Genomic DNA, 25,683 nt, shown 5'->3' with positions numbered 1-25,683 from the left:
AAATAACATGAGGGTGTGATGGCTCCCACAGTGGAATAGCTTACTGGATGTTTAAAATGGAGGCTGTTCCTTCTGGATCATCAAATGTATCTGCCTGTGCCCCAACTTCATCTACATTTCCCTCTCTGCCGATGTGTTTTTCTGCCATATCTATCTCTTTCTGTTTGTGTACACAGCAGTGAAGGATTACATCAAATTAATATATCTTACATTATCCTTTTCATCCACCTCAACAATCTCTCTCTCTCCAACTTTGTCCCTCTCTACAGCCCTCTCTCTGCCTTCATAACTAACCCTCTCTCCCTCTGTCTCTCTCCTAGCGTCAGAGATAGCAGGAGGGAGAGACAGAGAGAGAATGTTGAAGGAACTATACTCTATTCCTAAGCTGTGCTGAACCTGCTCTGGGAGTGTTTGATGGGCTACATTAATCGGCCGTGTACAGTCCTGTATCAGGCTGTGAAGAAGCAGAGCTTGTTCAGTGTACAAAGGGTCAAAGGGAATGATTCACTCCTGTCTGCTACTGGGAAGAGAGACTGACCTTAACATCAAGGCAGCGTTTGACCGAGTGTGACATCGAGGAGCCCGAGTAAAACTGAAGTCAGTGGGAATCCGCTGGTTGGAGTCATACCGAGCACAAAGGAAGATGGTTGTGGTTGTTGGAGGTCAATCATCTCAGTCCCAGGACATCACTGCAGGAGTTCCTCAGGGTAGTGTCCGAGGCTCAACCATCTTCAGCTGAGATCCCAGGAGAGAATACTGGAAATACTGAGCAGGTCAAGCTGCATCTGTGGAGAGAGAAACAGAGTTAGTGATTCAGCTCGATGCTTTCCAGATTTCCAGCATCCACAGTATTTTGCCTCAGATAATGAAGCAATCCAGAGCCACATGCACCAAGACCCAGACAACATTCAGGTTTGGGCCGACCAGTGACAAGTAACATTCACGTCACACAAGTGCCAGGCAATGACCATCTGCAACAAGAGAGAATCCAACCACCTCCCCTTGGCATTCAAAGCATTATCCCATCACTGAATCCCCCAGCATCAACATCCTGGGGAAACATTGACATCAAACTTAACTGAACGAAACACATCAATAGTTTCTTCACCCAGTGGCTGGTGGGTGTCTGGAACTCACTGCCTGAAAGGATTAGTATAAAATGGGTGGTTGATGGCCGGCACAGACTGGGTGGGCCGAAGGGCCTGTAAAAGTGCTGTATCTCTCTATGACTCTAAAGGATGGTAGAGGCAGAAACCCTCATCACATTTAAAACAATCTCTTGGATATTCACTTCTCTATATTTAAAATGGGTAAGGAATAACTCTCCTCGTCTGCACTGCCCCATCAAACACTCTCAGAGAAGGTACAGCACAGGTTAGATACAGAGTAAAGCTCCGTTTAAACTGTCCCTGGAGTGTCGGATTAACCCGGGTCACTCACTGTGCCCGGCTCAGCCTCAAGACTCACCTGCCTCAGTCACTGAGACGCTCCTGTATCACTTGCCTTAATGTAAGCGGATGCCGGGTTTGGGAGCAGGACAGGCACACGGGATTAGGACGACTGCTCATGTGGAGGATAAGCATCAGTAATCCCTCAGAGAATCAGAACAGACCAGCGAGACTCAGAAAAGGAAACTTGTGTTGAATCTGTGAGTCTTGCATTGTGGAATGCTTTAGTATTTGGTGAGAATGTTGAGCCAGTGACATTTTGCCCCAGTGGGATGAATAGACACTATATGACTTGATTACAACAGTAAGGTACCGTGTGTACTGTAAATATGGACTGAAATAACAATGTAACTGATCAATTTTCAGCTGAATACTATAACTACAGTTATACCTGTTATCCTGTTATATATGTGCTGCTATACCTGCTATATGTGAGAATGTACATACGACACGACGGGATGAAGTCAAAGTGGCCACTGTTAATATTTTTAGACTATGCCCCAAGTTCCTGACTCTGCAGCCAAAGGGAATATTTACTCTCAGTCCACCCTATCAGTTTCCCTTATTATTTTGTAAACCTTCATCAAATCACACAATAACCTTCCGGTAGAAAAATCTTTTCCTCAAATCCCCTCTAAACCTCCTGCCCCTTGCCTTCAATCTATGCCCCCTGGTTATTGACCCCTCCGCTAAGGGAAAAAGTTTCTTCCTATCTAACCTATCAATGCCCCTCATAATTTTGTACACCTCAATCAGGTCCCCCTCAGCCTTCTCTGCTCTAAGGAAAACAACTCCAGCCTTTTCAGTCTCTCTTCATAGCTGAAATGCTCCAGCCCAGGCAACATCCTGGTCAATCTCCTCTGCATCCTCTCCAGTGCAATCACATCCTTCCTATAGTGTGGTGCCCAGAACTGTACACAGTACTCCAGCTGTGGCCTAACCAGTGTTTTATACAGCTCCATCATAACCTCCCTGTTCTTATATTCTATGCCTCAACTAATAAAGGCAAGTATCCCATATACCTTCCTAACCACCTTGTCTACCTGCGCTGCAGCCTTCAGTGATCTATGGACAAGTACACCAAGATCCCTCTGACACTCGGTACTTCCTATGATCCTACCATTCATTGGATATTCCCTAGCCTTGTTAGTCCTTCCAAAATTCTATGTAACCTAACCTATGTATAATCTTTAATCTTGCAGTGCATGTGTAATGTTTAATTTCTGAAAGCCAGACAGAGTAAAGCTTAACGTACTCCAAAAAACTCCAGACTTTTGGCATTTATTACCTTATCGGGTCAAATCTGTCGTTAAGTTGGACTAGACTTGTGAATAATTCTTTTGAAGTTGTTTTTCCGACAGTACTAGTGTAAATCGATTTGCAGCATCCCATCATATAATATACACTCCTGTCTATATTGTCTGAATACAGACATAAAATATCCACAAATTTTGCTATTTATTCCGGGGCAGACAGGTGAAGTGTTTATTTTGTCTGTGATTTAACTCAGCCCCCCAATGATAACCAACATGGTGGGAGAGAGTGATAGACAGAGAGAGAGGAACAGAGGTAGAGTAACAGAGAGATAGGGAGAGATAGAAATGGAGAGAGAACAGAGAGACAGTGAGGGATAGAGACAGAAGCAGAGAAATAGAAAGTGCCAGGAGACCCTGAGACACTTTAGAAGCAGGGGGACGGGGAGACAGGCTGTGTGGAGACTCTTTGGTAACCTGATAGATAGACAGGGTAGATGCAGGTAAGATGTTTCTCCTGGGGGTTGGGGAGTCTAGAACCAGGGGACACAATTTCAAAATAAGGGGGAAGCCACTTGGGACAGAGATGAGGAGAAATGTCATTACTCAGAGGGTTGTGAATCTTAGGAATTCTCTATCCCAGAGGGCTGTGGAAGCTCAGTCATTGAGTATGTTTAAAGCAGAGATTGACAGATTGCTGAATACCAATGACATAAAGGGATATGAGGATAGTCTGGGACAAACACATTGAAGTGGATGATCAGCCATGATCGTATTGAATGGCGGAGCAGGCTCGATGGGCTGAATGGCCTACTCCTGTTCATATATTCCAAAGCTGCCGAAATAGTTTCTCGCAAACTACCCCATCAGTTCCCCTTAATATCTCAACAACTTTGATAAAATCACCTTGATCTTCCTAAATTCCAGGCAATAAATCCCTAGTTTGCGTAATATCACCTTGTAATTTAACCCTTGGAGTCCAGTTATCATTCTTGTAAATCTACACTGCACTCAATTGGACATGGACCCCCCAAAGTCTCTTTCAACCTCCAGTGTTTCTATCTTTTCACCATTTATAAAGTACTCTGTTCTAGTCTTTTTTACTGACATTGAAATCTATCTACCACAGTTTTAACCATTCACTTCAGATATCTCTTTGCATTGTTCTGCTTCCAGCGACACTGCTTACAATGCTGCCTATTTTTGTGTCATTGGTAAACTTGGGTATGTTGCATTCTACCCCATCATCTTAAATCGTTAATAAATACAGCAAAACTGAGACACACACGGGCTTTGCACTAGTAGACAGGAGTGAATCATTCCATCCTCGAGGTTTTTTAATTCCAGATTTATGTTTATTTTTAGAAAATACAAAATTCAAATTCACAACAGCCCAGTGTGGGATTTGAACTCCAACTTTTTCAATCATCAGTTCAGGCCTTCAAATTAAAACCCATAAAAAGAGATTCATTTTCCTCCTGCTGTTGTCTGACTGACTGAGGTTTTGTATATTGTTCCCTTCTCCTCTTCTTCCATGTGTTTGAAGTCTTTGAAGTTTGTCAGACATTGGTAAACTACTTCATGTGGTGTTCTGTAAATACCTTCAATTCTGTGTATCTGGAAGGGACACAATTCAAATTCTCACCTTATTGTATCAACTAAAACCTGCAGGTCCATTCAAACAACTCTATTTCCTGTCTCTGCAAAGATAGCTCACACTTCCACAATGCAGGAATGTCTGAATGGGAACAGCTTTTGACACATTTCCCAACACGTTTGCTAACACTTTTCAGGATGAAGCTAAATTCAACTCAGAGATTCCAAGCCCCAAATTGATCTTTTGGGTAGAACAGGTAACATTGATGAAATCCCAGATCTCTCTGTCCTGTCACCCATTCTAACATTGTACCATTTAGTTTATATCACTCAGTCTTCCTTCCAAAATGCATCACTTCACATTTCTCAGCATTGAAGTTAACCTGCCCTGTGTCTGTCCAATGATAGGTTGGATAGTAAGCTGTCAAGAGGACATAAAGTGTCTTCAAAGAGATTTCCAGAGGTTAAGTGAGTGAGCAAAACATTGTCAGATGGAGTACAATGTGGGAAAATGTGAGGTTGTCCACTTTAGCAGGAAGAATAAAAATCAGTATATTATTGAAATGGAGAGAGACTGCAGAACTGTACGGTACAGAGGGATCTGGGTGTCCTGGTACATGAATCACAAAATGTTACCGTGTAGCTACAGCGAGTGATTAGGAAGGCAAATGGAATGTTGTTGTTTATTGCAAGGTGAATAGAATATCAAAGTAGGGAAGTGTTGTTACAGCTGTACAGGGCATAAGTTAGACAACGTCTGCAGGATTGTGGACACTTTTGGCCTCCTTACTGAAGAAATTCTATAATTGCATTCGAAGTAGTTCAGAGAAGGTTCACTGGGCTGATTCCTGGGATGAAGGGATTATCTTATGAGGAAAGGTTGAACAGGTTGGGTCTATACCCACTGGAGTTTAGAAGAATGAGAGGTGATCTGAGTGAAACATCTCAGGTCCCGAGGGGACTGGACAGGGTGGATGCTGAGAGGATGTTTCCCCTTGTCGGGGAGTCTAGAACGAGGGGACACAGTTTAAAATGAGGGCTCTCCCATTTAAGACTGAGATGAGGAGAAATGTTTTTCTCTCAGAGGGTGGTTAGTCTGTGGAATTCTCTTCCCCAGAGAGCAGTGGAGGCTGGATCATTGAATATATTCAAGGCTGAGTTCGATAGATTTTTGATCAATTAGGGAGTCAAGGGTTATGGGACACAGACAGGAAAGTGGAGTTGAGTTCACAATCAGATCAGCCATTGAATGGCAGAGCAGGCTCGAGGGGCCGAATGGCCTACTCCTGCTCCTAATTCATTTGTTCTTGTGTGTTCCATTTCACCAGACTGCCTCTCTCCTCCTGAAGTCTGCTTCTAGTCCATTCCCTGTTTATTACATTGCAGATGACACAAACATTGGCAAACATTGAAGTTATGCCCTGTAAACACAAGTCCAAGTCATTAGTATATATCAAAAAGATCAGTGGTCCGAATATAAACCTCCACTGTATACCTCCCTCCAGTCTGAAACAACCATTGTCCACTCTCTCAGCCAATGTCGTATCCACTCAGCCAATGTCCCTTTCATCCCTGGAGCACCAATATTGCTAACTGGTCAATTAGGAGGCACCATTAAGTCCTCCCCATGAGGACCCTGGTCCCAGACCTCTCTGTTTCCACTCTCCCATCAACATTCCCCAGACAGGTACAGCATGGATTAGATACAGAGTATTGCTCCTTCCACACTGTCCCATCCAACAGTCCCAGGACAGGAACATCATGGGGTGGATACAGAGTGAATCTCACTCTACACTGTCCGAAACAGACAGAGAGAGAGACAGAAAGAGAGAAACAGAGAGACATAGACTGACAGGGTGACTGAGAGAGAAAGAAGGATATTTCACAGGGGATATTGGAAGAGGAGGATGCAATTTAACCCCACACCTCCGTCCCGGCATTCAATGAGATCATGGCTGATCTGTGATCAAACTTACACCATATATCCTACCTTTGCCCCTTATCTCTTAATACATTTGTTTAACAAGAATCTATCAATCACAGGTTTAAAAGTTAACCAATAAGCCAGCATGAAATTTCCACAAACAATATCATTGTGTGGGTATTTCTGTGTGTTTGTGTGTTTGTGTCTATGCCTGTTTGGGTGTGATGGCTCCCACAGTGGAATAGCTTGCTGGATGTTTAAAATGGAGGCTATTCCTTCTGGATCATCAAAAGTGACCGCCTGGGCCCCAAATTCATCTGCATTCCTCCCTCTCCCGATGTTCGTTTTCTCTCCAGACCTATCTCAAATATGTTTGTGTACACAGCAGTGAAGGATTTCATCAAATTATTATATCTTACATTATCCTCTTCATCCACCTCAACAATCTCTCTCTCTCCACGTTTGTCCCTCACTACAGCCCTCTCTTTGCCGTCATATCTAACCCTCCCTCCCTCTGTCGCTCTCCTAGTGTCAGTGATAGCAGAGAGAGAGACAGAGAGAGAAGGAGTGAGAGGGAGTGTCAGGGAGGGAAAGACAGATGGAGGGACAGAGTGTAAGACAAAGAGAGAAGGAGCGAGATAGAGTGACAGGGAGGGAAAGACAGATGGAGGGACAGAGAGAGAGGCAGAGACAGTGAGAGAAGGAGAGAGACGGAGAGCCAGAGAGGGAAAGACAGATGGAGGGACAGAGAGAGTGAGGCAGAGATGTAAGGAGAGAGCGGGATTGACAGGGAGGGAAAGACAGATGGAGGGACAGAGTGAGAGAGAAGGAGAGAGAGGGTGACAGAGAGTGAAAGACAGGTGGAGGGACAAAGAGAGAGACAGAGATAGAAGGAGAGAGAGAGGGAGTGCAAGTGAGGGATAGACAGATGGAGGGACAGAGACAGAGAGAGAGACAGAGGGAGAGGCAGAGACAGAGAGTAGGAGAGAGAGGGAGAGACAGAGAGGGAAAGGCAGATGGACAGACAGAGATAGAAGGAGAGAGAGGGAGAGACAGAGAGGGAAAGACAGATGGAGGGACACAGTGAGAGACAGAGAGAGTAGGAGTGAGAGGGAGAGACAGAGAGGGAAAGACAGATGGAGGGACAAAGTGAGAGACAGAGAGAGAAGGAGGGAGATGGAGTGACAGGGAGGGAAGGTCAGATGGAGGAATAGAAAGAGAGAGACGGAGAGAGAGGGAGAGTCGGGGGGGAAGACAGATGGAGGGACAGAGAGAGAGAGAAGGAGAGAGAGGGAGAGACAGAGAGAAGGAGAGAGGGAGTGACAGAGAGGGAAAGACCGATGGAGGAGCAGAGAGAGAGGCAGAGACAGAGAGAAGTAGAGAGAGGGAGAGACAGAGAGGGAAAGACAGATGGACAGACAGAGATAGAAGGAGAGACAGAGAGGGAAAGACCGCTGGAGGGGCAGAGATAGAGACAGAGAGAGAGGCAGAGACAGAGAGAAGTAGAGAGAGGGAGAGACAGAGAGGGAAAGACAGATGGAGGAACACAGTGAGAGACAGAGATAGAAGGAGTGAGAGGGAGAGACAGAGAGGGAAAGAGAGATGGAGGGACAAAGTGAGAGACGGAGAGAGAAGGAGAGAGATGGAGTGACAGGGAGGGAAGGTCAGATGAAGGGATAGAGAGAGAGAGACGGAGAGAGAGGGAGTGATGGGGGGTGGAAGGCAGATGGAGGGACAGAGAGAGAGAGAGGAGAGAGATGGAGTGACAGGGAGGGAAGGACAGATGGAGGGATAGAGAGAGGCAGAGACTGAGAGAGAAGGAGAGGGTTGGAGAGACAGAGAGGGAAAGGCAGTTGGAGAGACAGAGAGAGAGAGAGGCAGCGATGGAAGGAGAGAGAGGGAGTGACAGGGAGGGAAAGACAGATGGAAAGACAGAGAGTGAGAGAGACAGAGATAGAAGGAGAGTGTGGAGAGACAGAGAGGGAAAGACAGATGGAGTGACAGAGAGAGAGACAGGGAGAGAAATGGAGTCACAGGGAGGGAAGGACAGATGGAGGGATAGAGAGAGAGAGACAGAGATAGGAGAGTGAGGGAGTGACAGAGAGGGAAAGACAGACTGAGGGACAGACAGAGAGACAGAGAAAGAGATAGAAGGAGAGAGAGGGAGTGACGCGGGGGGAAGACAGATGGAGGAACAGAGAGAGAGACAGAGATGGAAGGAGAGAGAGGGAGTGACAGAGAGTGGAAGACAGATGGAGGGACAGAGAGAGAGACAGAGAGAGAGGCAGAGAGAGAAGGAGAGAGAGGGAGAGACAGAGAGGGAAGACAGATGGAGAGACAGATAGAAGGAGAGAGACGGAGAGACAGAGAAGGAAAGACAGATGGTTGGACAGAGCGAGAGACAGAGAGAGAGCGGGAGTGACAGAGATAGAAGGAGTGAGACGGAGAGACAGAGAGGGAGACAGAGAGAGTGGCAGAGACAGAAAGCGAAGGAGAGAGAGGGAGTGTCAGGAAGGGAAAGCCAGATACAGGGACAAAGTGAGAGACAGAGAGAGAAGGAGAGAGATGGAGTGACAGGGAGGGAAAGACAGATGGACGGACAGAGAGAGAGACAGAGAGAGTGGCAGAGACAGAAAGCGAAGGAGAGAGAGGGAGTGTCAGGAAGGGAAAGCCAGATACAGGGACAAAGTGAGAGACAGAGAGAGAAGGAGAGAGATGGAGTGACAGGGAGGGAAAGACAGATGGACGGACAGAGAGAGAGACAGAGAGAGTGGCAGAGACAGAAAGCGAAGGAGAGAGAGGGAGTGTCAGGAAGGGAAAGCCAGATACAGGGACAAAGTGAGAGACAGAGAGAGAAGGAGAGAGATGGAGTGACAGGGAGGGAAAGACAGATGGACGGACAGAGAGAGAGACAGAGAGAGTGGGAGAGATGGTGTAAGGGAGCCACAAATGGAGTCATGGACTGAGACAGAGAGAGAGAGAGAGAGAGATAGGCAGAGACAGAGAATGAGAGAGATGTAAACAGAGTCATGGACAGAGGGTGAGAAAGGGAGATAGGGAGAGACAAAGTAAAAGGAGAGAGAGAGAGAGAGATAGAGAGAGGGAGAGACAGAGAGAGGGAGGGCGAGATGGTGTGAGAGAGACAGAGGTGTGGACAGAGGCAGAGAGAGAGAGAGGGAGAGACACTGAGAGACAGAGAGAGACAGCGAGAGAGAAAGAAACAGAGAGGGAGGGAGAGAGAGACAGAGAGGGAGAGACTGGGATTCAGAGGGTAACAGAGAGGGAGAGTCTGGGATTCAGATGGTAACAGAGAGGGAGAGACTTGGATTCAGAGGGTAACAGAGAGGGAGCGGCTGGGATTCAGAGGGTAACGGAGAGGGAGAGACGGGGATTCAGAGGGAAACATAGAGGGAGAGACTGGGATTCAGAGGGTAACAGAGAGGGAGAGACTGGGATTCAGAGGGTAACAGAGAGGGAGAGACTGGGATTCAGAGGGTAACAGAGAGGGAGAGTCTGGGATTCAGAGGGTAACAGAGCGGGAAAGACTGGGATCGGGAGGGTAACAGAGAGGGAGAGACTGGGATTCAGAGGGTAACAGAGAGGGAGAGTCTTGGATTCAGAGGGTAACAGAGAGGGAGAGACTGCGATTCAGAGGGTAATGGAGAGGGAGAGACTGGGATTCAGAGGGAAACATAGAGGGAGAGACTGGGATTCAGAGGGTAACAAAGAGGGAGAGACTGGGATTCAGAGGGTAACAGAGAGGGAGAGGCTGGGATTCAGAGGGTAACAGAGAGGGAGAGACTGGGATTCAGAGGGTAACAGAGAGGGAGAGTCTGGGATTCAGAGGGTAACAGAGCGGGAAAGACTGGGATCGGGAGGGTAACAGAGAGGGAGAGACTGGGATTCAGAGGGTAACAGAGAGGGAGAGTCTTGGATTCAGAGGGTAACAGAGAGGGAGAGACTGGGATTCAGAGGGTAATGGAGAGGGAGAGACTGGGATTCAGAGGGAAACATAGAGGGAGAGACTGGGATTCAGAGGGTAACAGAGAGGGAGAGTCTAGGATTCAGAGGGTAACAGAGAGGGAGAGACTGGGATTCAGAGGGTAACAGAGAGGGAGAGTCTGGGATTCAGAGGGTAACAGAGAGGGAGAGACTGGGATTCAGAGAGTAACAGAGAGGGAGAGACTGGGATTCAGAGGGTAACAGAGGGAAAAATAGAGTTGGCGAGGGCAACATAGAAATTTTAAGGCACAGAAAGAGGCCACTTGGCCCATCCTCTCTGTGCCAGCCGAAAAACGATCAACCGATTCTAATCCCACCTTCCAGCATTTGGTTGGAGCCCTGCAGCTTACCGCACTTGAGGTGTCTATCCAGACTCCTTCTGAATGAGTTGAGGGTCTCTGCCTCAACTACCCTTTCAGGCAGTGAGTTCCAGACCATTGCGACCCTCTGGGTGAAAAAGATTTTCCTCAACTCCCCTCTAATTTTTCTGCCAATCACTTTAAATCTCTGCCCCTTCGTCACTGACCTTTCTGCTATGGTTCTCTGCCCTTCACCTCCACTCTATCCAGGACCCTCAACATTTTGTACATTTCAATCAGATCTCCCCTCAGCCTTCTCTTTTCCAAGGACAACAACCCCTGCCTATCCTCATAGCTACAATTCTCCAGTCCTGGCAACATCCTGGAAAATGGGAGAGAGACAAAGTCCCGTGTTCATAACACATGGATAAAGAGGTTAATCATCTGAGCTGTAACTCTGAGACAGAGACAGAGAGAGAGAGGGAGGGAGAGAGGGAGAAAGAGAGAGAGAGAGGGAGGGAGAGAGGGAGGGAGAGATGGTGTGGAGTCGACACAAACTCAGACGTGGACAGAGGCAGCGAAAGAGAGAGAGGGAGTGACAGAGAGAGAGAGAGAGGCAGAGAGAGAGAGAGAGGCAGAGAGAGAGAGGCAGACAGAAAGATAGAGAGAGACAGAGAGAGGGAGAGATGGTGTGAGGGAGGCACAAATTGAGACGTGGACAGAGGTAGAGAGAGAGAGGTAGAGATCGAGCGAGAGAGAGAAAAAGAGAGAGAGGGAGAGATAGAGAGAGAGAGAGGGGGGAAAGACAGATAGCGAGGGACAGAGGCAGTGTGAGAGAGGCAGAGTGAGAGAGGCAGATTAGAAGGTAGCAAATGTAACCCCACTATCTACAAAAGGAAGGAGGGAGAAAATAGGGAACTAAAGACCTGTTCGTCTAACATCAGTCATAGGGAAAATGGTTGAATCTATAATAAAGGATGTGATAACAGGACACTTAAAGAGAGATTGCGGCGGGGGGGGGGGTTTGGGGGAGGAAGAGAGAAATGGGGGGAGAGAGAAATGGGGGGGGAGAGAGAGGGGGGAGAGTGCGTGAGTGAGACAGAGCAAAGGAGAGAGATACTAGGTTAGGAGGGACAATAAGCTGTGAGGAGAACACAAATAGACGACAAAGAGAGATGGTTTGGGATAGACAGCGATAAATGTCCCAGTGTTGTGGGAACATAAAATGGCCACTGAAAATGAACCTAAAATGGCTGACTGATGTGTGTGGATTTCCACAGATGAGAGGAGAGAGAGAGAGACAGACAGACAGACAGAAAGAGAGACAAAGAGGGAGACAGAGACCAAGACACAGAGCGTGATCGCAGGATATTTGTCGTAGGACAGAGGAAGAGGAGGAGGCCATTTGGCCCCTCAACCCTGTTCTGTCATTCAATGATCTCATGGCTGATCTGTGATCTAACTCCATGTACCTATCTTTGCCCCTTAATACCTTTGGTTAACAAAAATCTATCAAACTCAGATTTAAAAATTAACAAGTGTCTCAGCATCAATTGCTGTTTGTGGAAGAGAGTTCCAAACTGATACCACACCTGGTGTGTTGAAGTGTTTCTTCATTTCACTCCTGAAAGGTTTTTAGACTAGGTTTATATTTTTAGACTATGCCCCCATGTTCTAGACTCTGCAGCCAGTGGGAATTGTTACTCTCTGTCTACCCCATCAGTTTCCCTTATTATCTTGAAAACAATCATCAAATCACACCTGAGCCTTCAAAATTCCAGGGATACAGAGTAAATCTCCAGCTACACTGTCCTATTAAATATTCCCAAGCTAAGCACAATGTTGGGTTTGACACAGAGTAAATTTCCCTCTACACTGTCCCATCACACACTCCCAGGGCAGGAACATCATGGGGTGGATACAGAGTGAATCTCACTCTGCACTGTCCGATAGAGACAGACAGAGAGAGAGAGAGAGAGAGAAACAGAGAGACATAGACTGACAGGGTGACTAAAAGAGAAAGAAGGATATTTAACAGGGGATATTGGAAGAGGAGGATGCAATTCAACCCCACAGCCCTGTTCCGGCATCAAATGAGATCTTGGCTGATCTGTGATGTAACTTACACCATATATCCTGCCTTTGCCCCTTATCTCTTAATACCTTTGGTTAACAAGAATCTATCAATCACAGATTTAAAAATTAACCAATAAGTCAGCATGAAATTTGCACAACCAATATAATTGTGTGGGTATTTCTGTGTGTTTGTGTGTGTGTCTATGTCTGTTTGGGTGTGATGGCTCCCACAGTGGAATAGCTTGCTGGATGTTTAAAATGGAGACTGTTCCTTCTGGATCATCAACATTATCCGCCTGGGCCCCAACATTGTCTGCATTTCCCACTCTCCCGATGTTTTTTTCTCTCCATATCTATCTCTTATATGTTTGTGTCCACAGCAGTGAAGGATTACATCAAATTAATATATCTTACATTATCCTTTTCATCCACCTCAACAATCTCTCTCTCTCCAAATTTGTCCCTCTCTACAGCCCTCTCTCTGCCTTCATATCTAACCCTCTCTCCCTCAGTCTCTCTCCTAATGTCAGAGATAGCAGGAGGGAGAGACAGAGAGAGAATGTTGAAGGAACTGTACTCTGTTCCTAAGCTGTGCTGAACCTGCTCTGGGAGTGTTTGATGGGCTACATTAATCGGCCATGTACAGTCCTGTATCAGGCTGTGAAGAAGCACAGCTTGTTCAGTGTACAACGGGTCAAAGGGAATGATTCACTCCTGTCTGCTACTGGGAAGAGAGACTGACCTTAACATCAAGGCAGCGTTTGACCGAGTGTGACATCGAGGAGCCCGAGTAAAACTGAAGTCAGTGGGAATCGGGGGAAATTTCTCCACTGGTTGGACACATACCGAGCACAAAGGAAGATGGTTTTGGTTGCTGGAAGTCAATCATCTCAGTCCCAGGACTTCATTGCAGGAGTTTATCAGGGTAGTGTCCGAGGATCAACCATCTTCAGCTGAGATCCCAGCAGAAAGTGCTTTAAATACTGAGCAGGTCAGGCAGCATCTGTGGAGAGAGAAACAGAGTTAGTGATTCAGCTCGATGCTTTCCAGATTTCCAGCATCCACAGTATTTTGCCTCAGATAATGAAGCAATCCAGAGCCACATGCACCAAGACCCGGACAACATTCAGGTTTGGGCCGAGCAGTGGCAAGTAACATTCACGTCACACAAGTGCCAGGCAATGACCATCTGCAACAAGAGAGAATCCAACCACCTCCCCTTGGCATTCAAAGCATTATCCCATCACTGAATCCCCCAGCGTCAACATCCTGGGGAAACATTGACATCAAACTTAACTGAACGAAACACATCAATAGTTTCTTCACCCAGTGGCTGGTGGGTGTCTGGAACTCACTGCCTGAAAGGATTAGTATAAAATGGGTGGTTGATGGCCGGCACAGACTGGGCGGGCCGAAGGGCCTGTATAAGTGCTGTATCTCTCTATAACTCTAAAGGATGGTAGAGGCAGAAACCCTCATCACATTTAAAACAATCTCTTGGATATTCACTTCTCCATGTTTAAAATGGGTAAGGAATAACTCTCCTCGTCTGCACTGCCCCAGAAAACAATCTCAGAGAAGGTACAGCACGGGTTAGATACAGAGTACAGTTCAGTTTAAACTGTCCCTGGAGTGTCGGATTAACCCGGGTCACTCACTGTCCCCGGCTCAGCCTCAAGACTCACCTGCCTCAGTCACTGAGACGCTCCTGTATCACTTGCCTTAATGTAAGTGGATGCCGGGTTTGGGAGCAGGACAGGCACACGGGATTAGGACAACTGCTCATGTGGAGGATAAGCATCAGTAATCCCTCAGAGAATCAGAACAGACCAGCGAGACTCAGAAAAGGAAACTTGTGTTGAATTTGTGAGTCTTGCATTGTGGAATGCTTTAGTATTTGGTGAGAATGTTGAGCCAGTGACATTTTGCCCCAGTGGGATGAATAGACACTATATGACTTTATTACAACAGTAAGGTACCGTGTGTACTGTAAATATGGACTGAAATAACAATGTAACTGATCAATTTTCAGCTGAATACTATAACTACAGTTATACCTGTTATCCTGTTATATATGTGCTGCTATACCTGCTATATGTGAGAATGTACATACGACACGATGGGATGAAGTCAAAGTGGCCACTGTTTATATTTTTGACTATACCCCAAGTTCCTGACTCTGCAGCCAAAGGGAATATTTACTCTCAGTCCACCATATCAGTTTCCCGTATTATTTTGTAAACCTTCAACAAATCATCCAATAACGTTCCAGGAGAAAAATATTTTCCTCAAATCCCCTCTAAACCTCCTGCCCCTTACCTTCAATCTATGCCCCCTGGTTATTGACCCCTCCGCGAAGGGAAAAAGTTTCTTCCTATCTAACCTATCAATGCCCCTCATAATTTTGTACACCTCAATCAGGTCCCCCCTCAGCCTTCTCTGCTCTAAGGAAAACAACTCCAGCCTTTTCAGTCTCTCTTCATAGCTGAAATGCTCCAGCCCAGGCAACATCCTGGTCAATCTCCTCTGCATCCTCTCCAGTGCAATCACATCCTTCCTATAGTGTGGTGCCCAGAACTGTACACAGTACTCCAGCTGTGGCCTAACCAGTGTTTTATACAGCTCCATCATAACCTCCCTGTTCTTATATTCTATGCCTCAACTAATAAAGGCAAGTATCCCATATACCTTCCTCACCACCTTGTCTACCTGCGCTGCAGCCTTCAGTGATCTATGGACAAGTACACCAAGATCCCTCTGACACTCGGTACTTCCTATGATCCTACCATTCATTGGATATTCCCTAGCCTTGTTAGTCCTTCCAAAATTCTATGTAACCTAACCTATGTATAATCTTTAATCTTGCAGTGCATGTGTCATGTTTAATTTCTGAAAGCCAGACAGAGTAAAGCTTAACGTTTTCCAAAAAACTCCAGACTTTTGGCATTTATTACCTTATCGGGTCAAATCTGTCGTTAAGTTGGACTAGACTTGTGAATAATTCTTTTTAAGTTGTTTTTCCAACAGTACCAGTGTAAATCGATTTGCAGCATCCCATCATATAATATACACTCCTGTCTATATTGTCTGAATACAGACATAAAATATCCACACATTTTGCTATTTATTCCGGGGCAGACAGGTGAAGTGTTTATTTTGTCTGTGATTTAACTCAACCCCCAATGATAACCAACATGGTGGGAGAGAGTGATAGACAGAGAGAGAGGAACAGAGGTAGAGCAACAGAGAGATACTGAGGGATAGAGACAGAAGCAGAGAGATAGAAAGTGCCAGGAGACCCTGAGACACTTTAGAAGCAGGGGGACGGGGAGACAGGCTGTGTGGAGACCCTTGGGGAACATTACAGATAGACAGGGTAGATGTAAGTAAGATGTTTCTCCTGGTTGAGGAGTCTAGAACCAGGGGACACAATTTCAAAATAAGGGGGAAGCCACTTGGGACAGAGATGAGGAGAAATGTCATTACTCAGAGGGTTGTGAATCTTCGGAATTCTCTATCCCAGAGGGCTGTGGAAGCTCAGTCATTGAGTATGTTTAAAGCAGAGATTGACAGATTGCTGAATACCAATGTCATAAAGGGATATGAGGATAGTCTGGGAAAAACACATTGAAGTGGATGATCAGCCATGATAGTATTGAATGGCGGAGCAGGCTCGATGGGCTGAATGGCCTACTCCTGTTCCTATATTCCAAAGCTGCCGAAATAGTTTCTCTCAAATGACCCCATCAGTTCCCCTTAATATCTCAACAACTTTGATCAAATCACCTTGATCCTCCTAAATTCCAGGGAATAAATCCCCAGGTTGTGTAATATCACCTCGTAATTTAACCCTTGGAGTCCAGTTATCATTCTGGTAAAACTACACTGCACTCAAATGGACATGGACCCCTCAAGTCTCTTTGAACCTCCAGTGTTTCTATCTTTTCACCATTTATAAAATACTCTGTTCTAGTCTTTTTTACTGACATGGAAATCTATCTACCACAGTTTTAACCATTCACTTCAGATATCTCTTTGCATTGTTCTGCTTCCAGCTACACTGCTTACAATGCTGCCTATTTTTGTGTCATTGGTAAACTTGGGTATGTTGCATTCTACCACATCATCTTAAATCGTGAATAAATACAGCAAAACTGAGACACACACGGGCTTTGCACTAGTAGACAGGAGTGAATCATTCCAACCTAGAGGGTTTTTAATTCCAGATTTATGTTTATTTTTAGAAAAAACAAAATTCAAATTCACAACAGCCCAGCGTGGGATTTGAACTCCTACTTTTTCAATCATCAGCTCAGGCCTTCAAATTAAAACCCATAAAAAGAGATTAATTTTCCTCCTGCTGTTGTCTGACTGACTGAGGTTTTGTATATTGTTCCCTTCTCCTCTTCTTCCATGTGTTTGAAGTCTTTGAAGTTTGTCAGACATTGGTAAACTACTTCATGTGGTGTTCTGTAAATACCTTCAATTCTGTGTATCTGGAAGGGACACAATTCAAATTCTCACCTTATTGCATCAACTAAAACCTGCAGGTCCATTCAAACAACACTATTTCCTGTCTCTGCAAAGATAACTCACACTTCCACAATGCAGGAATGTCTGAATGGAAACAGCTTTTGACACATTTCCCAACACGTTTGCTAACACTTTTCAGGATGAAGCTAAATTCAACTCACAGATTCCAAGCCCCAAATTGAGCTTTTGGGTAGAACAGGTAACATTGATGAAATCCCAGATCTCTCTGTCCTGTCACCCATTCTAACATTGTACCATTTAGTTTATATCACTCAGTCTTCCTTCCAAAATGCATCACTTCACATTTCTCAGCATTGAAGTTAACCTGCCCTGTGTCTGTCCAATGATAGGTTGGATAGTAAGCTGTCAAGAGGACATAAAGTGTCTACAAAGAGATTTCGATAGGTTAAGTGAGTGAGCAAAAAATTGTCAGATGGAGTACAATGTGGGAAAATGTGAGCTTGTCCACTTTAGCAGGAAGAATAAAAATCAGTATATTATTGAAATGGAGAGAGACTGCAGAACTGTACGGTACAGAGGGATCTGGGTGTCCTGGTACATGAATCACAAAATGTTACCGTGTAGCTACAGCGAGTGATTAGGAAGGCAAATGGAATGTTGTTGTTTATTGCAAGGTGAAGAGAATATCAAAGTAGGGAAGTGTTGTTACAGCTGTACAGGGCATAAGTTAGACGACGTCTGCAGGATTTTGGACACTTTTGGTCTCCTTACTGAAGAAATTATATAATTGCATTCGAAGTAGTTCAGAGAAGGTTCACTGGGCTGATTCCTGGGATGAAGGGGTTATCTTATGAGGAAAGGTTGAACAGGTTGGGTCTACACTCACTGGAGTTTAGAAGAATGAGAGGTGATCTGAGTGAAACATCTCAGGTCCCGAGGGGACTGGACAGGGTGGATGCTGAGAGGATGTTTCCCCTTGTTGGGGAGACTAGAACTAGGGGACACAGTTTAAAAATTAGGGACGTCCCATTTAAAACTGAGATGAGGGGAAATGTGTTTCTCTCAGAGGGGGGTCAGACAGTAGAATTCTCTTCCCCAGAGAGCAGTTGAGGCTGGATCATTGAATATATTCAAGGCTGAGTTCGATAGATTTTTGATCAATGAGGGAGTCAAGGGTTATGGGACACAGACAGGAAAGTGGAGTTGAGTTCACAATCAGATCAGCCATTGAATGGCAGAGCAGGCTCGAGGGGCCGAATGGCCTACTCCTGCTCCTAATTCATTTGTTCTTGTGTGTTCCATTTCACCAGACTGCCTCTCTCCTCCTGAAGTCTGCTACTAGTCCCTTCCCTGTTTATTACATTGCAGATGACACAAACATTGGCAAACATTGAAGTTATGCCTGTAAACACAAGTCCAAGTCATTAGTATATATCAAAAAGATCAGTGGTCCTAATATAAACCTCCACTGTATACCTCCCTCCAGTCTGAAACAACCATTGTCCACTCTCTCAGCCAATGTCGTATCCACTCAGCCAATGTCCCTTTCATCCCTGGAGCAACAATATTGCTAACTGGTCAATTAGGAGGCACCATTAAGTCCTCCCCATGAGGACCCTGGTCCCAGACCTCTCTGTTTCCACTCTCCCATCAACATTCCCCAGACAGGTACAGCATGGATTAGATACAGAGTAATGCTCCTTCTACACTGTCCCATCCAACAGTCCCAGGACAGGAACATCATGGGGTGGATACAGAGTGAATCTCACTCTACACTGTCCGATAGAGACAGGGAGAGAGACAGAAAGAGAGAAACAGAGAGACATAGACTGACAGGGTGACTGACAGAGAAAGAAGGATATTTAACAGGGGATATTGGAAGAGGAGGATGCAATTCACAACTCTGTTCCTGCATTCAATGAGATCAGGGCTGATCTGTGATCAAACTTACACCATATATCCTACCTTTGCCCCTTTTCTCTTAGTACATTTGTTTAACAAGAATCTATCAATCACAGGTTTAAAAATTAACCAATAAGCCAGCATGAAATTTCCACAAACAATATCATGAGGGTGTGATGGTTCCCACAGTGGAATAGCTGGCTGAATATTTAAAATGGAGGCTATTCCTTCTGGATCATCAAAAGTGTCCGCCTGGGCCCCAACTTCATCTGCATTCCTCCCTCTCCCGATGTTTTTTTTCTCTCCATACCTATCTCAAATATGTTTGTGTACACAGCAGTGAAGGATTAAATCAAGTTAATATATCTTACATTATCCTCTTCATCCAACTCAACAATCTCTCTCTCTCTCCAAGTTTGTCTCTCTCAACAGCCCTCTCTATGCCTTCATATCTAACCCTCCGTCCCTCTGTCTCTCTCCTAGTGTCAGTGATAGCAGAGATAGAGACAGATAGAAGGAGAGGGAGGGAGTGACAGAGAGGGAAAGACAGATGGAGGGACAGAGTGAGAGACAGAGAGAGGAGAGAGATGGAGTGACAGTGAAGGAAGGGCAGATGGAGGGACAGAGAGAGAGAGAGACAGAGATAGAAGGAGAGAGATGGAGTGATGGGGCTGGGTGGGAAGACAGATGGAGAGACCAAGAGAGAGACAGAGAGAGAAGGAGAGAGATGGAGTGACAGGAAGGGAAGGACCATTGGACAGATGGAGGGATGGAGAGAGAGAGAGACAGAGACAGAAGGAGAGAGAGGGAGAGACAGAGAGGGAAAGACAGATGGAGGGACAGAGAGAGAGACAGAGAGAGAGAAGGAGAGATTGGGAGAGACAGAGAGGGAAAGGCAGTTGGAGAGACAGAGAGAAAGAGAGAGGGGCAGAGATGGAAGGAGAGAGGGGGAGTGACAGGGACGGAAAGACAGATGGAAAGACAGAGAGGGAGAGACAGTGATCGAAGGAGAGAGAGGGAGAGACCGAGATTGAAGGAGAAAGAGGGAGTGACTGGGAGGGAAAGAGAGATGGAGAGATAGAGAGAGACAGACAGAGATTGAAGGAGAGAGAGGGAGAGACAGAGAGGCAAAGACAGATGGGGGGACAGAGAGAGAGACAGAGAGAGAGGCAGAGAACGAGAGAGAAGGAGAGATTGGGAGAGACAGAGAGGGAAAGGCAGATGGAGGGACAGAGAGAGAGATAGAGGCAGAGATGGAAGGAGAGAGAGGGAGAGACAGGGAGGGAAAGACAGATGGAAAGACAGAGGGAGAGAGACAGTGAAAGAAGGAGAGAGAGGGAGAGACAGAGAGGGAAAGACAGATGGAGAGACAGCGGGAGAGGCAGAGATGGAAGTAGAGAGAGGGAGTGACGGGGAGGGAAAGACAGATGGAGAGACAGTGATAGAAGGAGAGAGAGGGAGTGACTGGGAGGGAAAGAGAGATGGAGAGATAGAGAGAGAGAGACAGAGAGGGAAAGACAGATGGAGGGACAGAGAGAGAGACAGAGAGAGAGGCAGAGACAGAGAGAGAAGGAGAGATTGGGAGAGACAGAGAGGGAAAGGCAGTTGGAGAGAGAGAGAGAGGCAGAGATGGAAGGAGAGATAGGGAGTGACAGGGAGGGAATGACAAATGGAAAGACAGAGAGAAGGAGACAGTGGTAGAAGGAGAGAGAGGGAGAGACAGAGAGGGAAAGACAGATGGAGAGACAGAGAGAGGTGCAGAGATGGAAGGAGACAGAGGGAGAGACAGGGAGGGAAAGACAAATGGATGGACAGAGAGAGAGACAGAGAGAGAAGGAGAGAGAGGGAGTGTCAGGGAGGGAAGGACAGATGGAAAGACAGTGAGAGAGACAGTGATAGAAGGAGAGAGAGGGAGAGACAGAGATTGAAGGAGAGAGAGGGAGAGACAGAGAGGGAAAGACAGATGGAGAGACAGAGAAAGAGAGAGAGGCAGAGATGGAAGGAGAGAGAGGGAGTGACAGGGAGGGAAAGAGAGAGGGAGAGATAGAGAGAGAGAGACAGAGATAGAAGGAGAGAGAGGGAGAGACAGAGAGGGAAAGGCAGTTGGAGACAGAGAGAGAGAGGGGCAGAGATGGAAGGAGAGAGAGGGAGTGACAGGGAGGGAATGACAGATGGAAAGACAGAGAGAGACAGTGATAGAAGGAGAGAGAGGGAGAGACAGAGAGGGAAAGACAGATGGAGAGACAGAGAGAGAGGCAGAGATGGAAGGAGAGAGAGGGAGAGACAGAGAGGGAAAGACAGATGGAGGGACAGAGAGAGATGCAGAGGCAGAGAGAGAAGGAGAGATTGGGAGAGACAGAGAGGGAAAGGCAGTTGGAGAGACAGAAAAAGAGAGAGACGCAGAGATGGAAGGAGAGAGAGGGAGTGACAGGGAGGGAAGGACAGATGGAAAGACAGTGAGAGAGACAGTGATAGAAGGAGAGAGAGGAAGAGACAGAGATTGAAAGAGTGAGAGGGAGTGACTGGGAGGGAAAGAGAGATGGAGAGATAGAGAGAGAGAGACAGAGATGGAAGGAGAGAGAGGGAGAGACAGAGAGGGAAAGACAGATGGAGGGACAGAGAGAGAGAGACAGAGAGAGAGGCAGAGACAAAGAGAGAAGGAGAGATTGGGAGAGACAGAGAGGGAAAGGCAGTTGGAGAGACAGAGCGAGAGAGAGAGTGGCAGAGATGGAAGGAGGGAGAGGGAATGTCAGGAAGGGAAAGACAGATGGAAAGACAGAGAGAGAGAGACAGTGATGGAAGGAGAGAGAGGGAGAGACTGGGAGGGAAAGACAGATGGAGGGACAGAGAGAGAAGGAGAGAGAGGGAGTGTCAGGGAGGGAAGGACAGATGGACAGATGGAGGGATTGAGAGAGAGAGACAGAGATAGCAGGAGAGAGAGGGTGAGACAGAGAGGGAAAGACAGATGGGGGGACAGAGAGAGAGACAGAGAGAGAGGCAGAGACAGAGAGAGAAGGAGAGATTGGGAGAAACAGAGAGGGAAAGGCAGTTGGAGAAACAGAGAGAGGCAGAGATGGAAGGAGAGAGAGGGAGTGACAGGGAGGGAAAGACAGATGGAGAGACAGAGATGGAAGGGGAGAGAGGGAGTGATGGGGAGGGAAAGACAGATGGAGAGACAGAGAGAAAGACAGAGATAGAAGGAGAGAGAGGGAGTGACAGGGAGGGAAAGACAGACGGAGGGACAAAGTGTGAGACAGAGAGAGAAGGAGAGAGAGGGAGAGACAGAGAGGGACAGACAGATGGAGAGACAGAGATAAAAGGAGAGAGATGGAGAGACAGGGAGGGAAGGACAGACGGACGGAGAGAGAGAGGGTCAGAGATAGAAGGAGAGAGAGGGAGTGACATGGGGGGAAAGACAGATGGAGGGACGGTGAGAAAGTGAAGGAGGGAGAGGGAGAGATAGAGAGAAGGAGAGTGGGATTGACAGAGAGGGTAAGACAAATGGTGGAACAGAGAGACAGAGATAGAAGGAGAGCGAGGGAGCAACAGAGAGGGAAAGACAAATGGAGGGACAGAGAGAGAGACTGAGATAGAAGGAGCGAGAGGGAGTGACATGGGGGGAAAGACAGATGGAGGGACGGCGAGAAAGTGAAGGAGGGAGAGGGAGAGATAGAGAGAAGGAGAGTGGGAGTGACAGAGAGGGAAAGACAAATGGTGGAACAGAGAGAGAGAGACAGAGATAGAAGGAGAGAGAGGGAGCAACTGAGAGGGAAAGACAAATGGAGGGACAGAGAGAGAGAAAGAGATAGAAGGAGAGAGAGGGAGTGACTGGGAGGGAAAGGCAGATAGAGGGACAGAGAGAGAGAGACAGAGAGACAGAGGGAGAGGCAGAGAAAGAGAGAGAAGGAGAGTGTGGATGAGACAGAGAAGGAAAGGCAGTTGGAGGGACAGAGAGAGAGAGAGGCAGAGATGGAAGGAGAGAGAGGGAGTGACAGGAAGGGAAAGACATATGGAAAGACAGAGAGAGAGAGACAGAGATAGATGGAGAGAGAGGGAGAGACAGAGAGGTAAAGACAGATGGATGGGCAGAGAGTGAGAGAGAGGCAGAGATGAAAGGAGAGAAAGGGACAGACAGAGAGGGAAAGACAGATGGAGAGACAGAGAGAGAGAGAGGCAGAGATGGAAGAGAAGAGCGGGAGCGTCAGAGAGGGGGAGAGAGCGGGAGAGACAGGGAGGGAAAGACAGATGGAGGGACAGAGAGAGAGACAGAGAGAGAAGGAGTGAGAGGGAGTGTCAGGGAGGGAAAGACATATGGAGGGATAGAGAGATAGAGACAGAGATAGAAGGAGAGAGATGGGGTGATGGGAGGGTGTGGGAAGACAGATGGAGGGACAGGGACAGAGGCAGAGATGGAACGAGTGAGAGAGAGTGATAGGGAGGGAAATACAGATGGAAAGACAGGGAGAAAGATAGAGACAGGAGAGCGAGGGAGTGACAGGGAGGGAAAGACGGATGGAGGGACAGAGTGAGAGAGAGGGAGAGACAGAGAAGGAGAATTGGGCTGACAGAGGGAAAAACAGATGGAGGGACAGAGAGAGATACAGAGATAGAAGGAGAGAGAGGGAGTGTCAGAGAGGGAAAGACTGATGGAGGGACAAAGTGAGGGAGAGAGAGCGAAGGAGAGAGATGGAGTGACAGGGAGGGAAGGACAGATGGAGGGACAGCGAGAGAGAGAGAGACAGAGGAAGAGGCAGAGACAGAGATAGAAGGAGAGAGAGGGAGTGACATTGGGGGAAAGACAGATGGAGGGATAGAGAGAGAGAGAAGGAGGGAGAGGAAGAGACAGAGAGAAAGAGAGTGGGAGTGACAGAGAGGGAAAGACAAATGGTGGAACAGACAGAGAGACAGAGATAGAAGGAGAGAGATGGAGCAACAGAGAGGGAAAGACAGATGGAGGGACAGACAGAGAGACAGAGATAGAAGGAGAGAGCGGGAGCAACAGAGAGGGAAAGACAGATGGAGGGACAGAGAGAGAGACAGAGATGGAAGGAGAGAGAAGGAGTGACTGGGAGGGAAAGACAGAGAGAGAGGCAGAGATGGAAGGAGAGAGAAGGAGTGACTGGGAGGGAAAGACAGAGAGAGAGGCAGAGATGGAAGGAGAGGGAGTGATGGGGAGGGAAAGACAGATGGAGAGACAGAGAGAAAGACAGAGATAGAAGGAGAGAGAGGGAGTGACAGGGAGGGAAAGACAGACGGAGGGACAAAGTGAGAGACAGAGAGAGAAGGAGAGAGAGGGAGAGACAGAGAGGGAAGGACAGATGGACAGAGAGAGAGAGGGTCAGAGATAGAAGGAGAGAGAGGGAGTGACAGCAAGGAAAGACAGATGGAGGGATTGAGAGAGAGACTGAGATAGAAGGAGCGAGAGGGAGTGACATGATGGGAAAGACAGATGGAGGGACGGCGAGAAAGTGAAGGAGGGAGAGGGAGAGACAGAGAGAAGGAGAGTGGGAGTGACAGAGAGGGAAAGACAAATGGTGGAACAGAGAGAGAGGCAGAGATAGAAGGAGAGAGAAGGAGTGACTGGGAGGGAAAGGCAGATGGAGGGACAGAGAGAGAGAGACAGAGACAGAGAGACAGAGAGAGAGGCAGAGAGTGAGGCAGAGAGAGGCAGAGACAGACAGAGAAGGAGAGTGTGGGTGAGACAGAGAGGGAAAGGCAGTTGGAGAGACAGAGAGAGAGAATGGCAGAGTTGGAAGGAGAGAGAGGGAGAGACAGGGAGGGAAATACAGGTGGAAAGACAGAGAGAGAGACAGAGAGAGAAGGAGAGAGAGGGAGTGTCAGGGAGGGAAAGACAAATGGAGGGGCAGAGAGAGAGAGACAGGGAGAGAGATGGAGTGATAGGCAGGGAAGGACAGATGGAGGGATAGAGAGAGAGAGAGACAGAGATAGAAGGAGAGAGATGGAGTGACTGGGAGGGAAAGACACATGGAGAGATAGAGAGAGAGAGAGACAGAGATAGAAGGAGAGAGAGGGAGAGACGTAGAGGGAAAGACAGATGGACGAACAGAGATAGAGACAGAGATAGAAGGACAGAGAGGTAGTGACAGACAGGGAAAGACAGATGGAGGGACAGAGAGAGCGACAGATATATCTCCCGATGTTTCTGTCTCCATACCTATCTCTGAAATGTTTGTGCACACAGCAGTGAAGGATTACATCAAATTAATTTCTCTTACATTCTCCCTTTCAATCGACCCTGCAATCTCTCTCTCTCCAACCTTGTCCCTCTCCACAACACTCTCTCTGTCTGCATATCTAACCCTCTCTCCCTCTGTCTCTCTCCTCGTGTCAGAGATAGCAGGAGGGAGAGACAGAGAGAGGAAGACAGAGAGAGAATGTTGAAGGAACTGTACTCTGTTCCTAAGCTGTGCTGAACCTGCTCTGGGAGTGTTTGATGGGCTACATTAATCGGCCGTGTACAGTCCTGTATCAGGCTGTGAAGAAACACAGCTTCTTCAGTGTACAAAGGGTCAAAGGGAATGATTCACTCCTGTCTGCTACTGGGAAGAGAGACTGACCTTAACATCAAGGCAGCATTTGACCGTGTGTGACATCGAGGAGCCCGAGTAAAACTGAAGTCAGTGGGAATCCGCTGGTTGGACACATACCGAGCACAAAGGAAGATGGTT

The 25,683-nt window shown here is 47.0% G+C and overlaps 1 long non-coding RNA gene across 1 annotated transcript; it reads right to left on the bottom strand.

The window, feature by feature from the left end:
- Positions 1-757: 757 nt before the first annotated feature.
- Positions 758-25,683, bottom strand: LOC137366386 (uncharacterized). The gene is made up of 3 exons (XR_010973348.1): positions 25,573-25,683; positions 13,341-13,601; positions 758-785 (listed from the first exon to the last, which is right to left on the bottom strand). It is a non-coding gene; the product is annotated as an uncharacterized lncRNA (long non-coding RNA).

This window comes from Heterodontus francisci, unplaced genomic scaffold, assembly GCF_036365525.1.
Source record: "Heterodontus francisci isolate sHetFra1 unplaced genomic scaffold, sHetFra1.hap1 HAP1_SCAFFOLD_1234, whole genome shotgun sequence".
NCBI classification, from domain to species: Eukaryota; Metazoa; Chordata; class Chondrichthyes; order Heterodontiformes; family Heterodontidae; genus Heterodontus; species Heterodontus francisci.
The sequence above is the reverse complement of the archived record's forward strand: the minus strand, read 5'-3'. Positions and strand labels throughout refer to the sequence as shown.